Genomic DNA, 822 nt, shown 5'->3' on the forward strand with positions numbered 1-822 from the left:
AACTGATATTGCAAGCGACTGGCTTCAACCACTTCATCATCTGCAGTGATTGGTGCAACTATTAAAACAGAACTGCTACCCTGGTGAGTGCAATGGCCTCGCTGGCCAAAGAGCTTAACATCACAGTTGAGCAGAAATTATCACCAAGGGCCGTATCCAAATGGAGGTGGATTCAGTCCGTGGCACTATTGAACGATGGCTCTAAAACGCACTGATGTACATCCCAATGGACTACGTGAACATCATGCTCCAAGCCAGACGCATCCCCAAGCCCTTTGAAGTTGTGTACCTGGGCCACAGCTTTTTCAAAGATTTTGCAAAGGTCGGAGAGCACTAAACAATCCCACCAGGGAGAAAAGCAGGCGATCCTACTGTCACTGACTTGCAGGCATCAAAGTACACTCCATACTTTACAATTCAGTACAAGCTGAACTTTGATGATGGATGGCAGGCGCTGCAAGGACCAAAAAAGCTGAACACCCAATGTACAACGGTTACTGCTGGACCTCTCTGCAAAGACAGATTGAAGATAACTGCCAAACAGTATAAACACCTACAGGAGTTGAAGCCCGTCGTACCACGATCCTACCACAATTACCATGAAAATTTGCCTCAGTAAGAAGTTTTGAAAGCGATCAAGTAAAATTCGATTATTGTTGAGTCTTTCAAAACAATGGTAACTTTTGTCGTATTGCCTTGTTGTAGCCACAGGACACAGAGTGAGACAGGCATGCTCTTCTATTGTCGAGAAAACTCAATAAAGTAGTAGTTGTCAAGCCACGCACCTTGAAGAAAGTTGGCGCATTCTTTGATACTTACAAA

Source organism: Aplysia californica, unplaced genomic scaffold (assembly GCF_000002075.1).
Source record: "Aplysia californica isolate F4 #8 unplaced genomic scaffold, AplCal3.0 scaffold00835, whole genome shotgun sequence".
NCBI classification, from domain to species: domain Eukaryota; kingdom Metazoa; phylum Mollusca; class Gastropoda; order Aplysiida; family Aplysiidae; genus Aplysia; species Aplysia californica.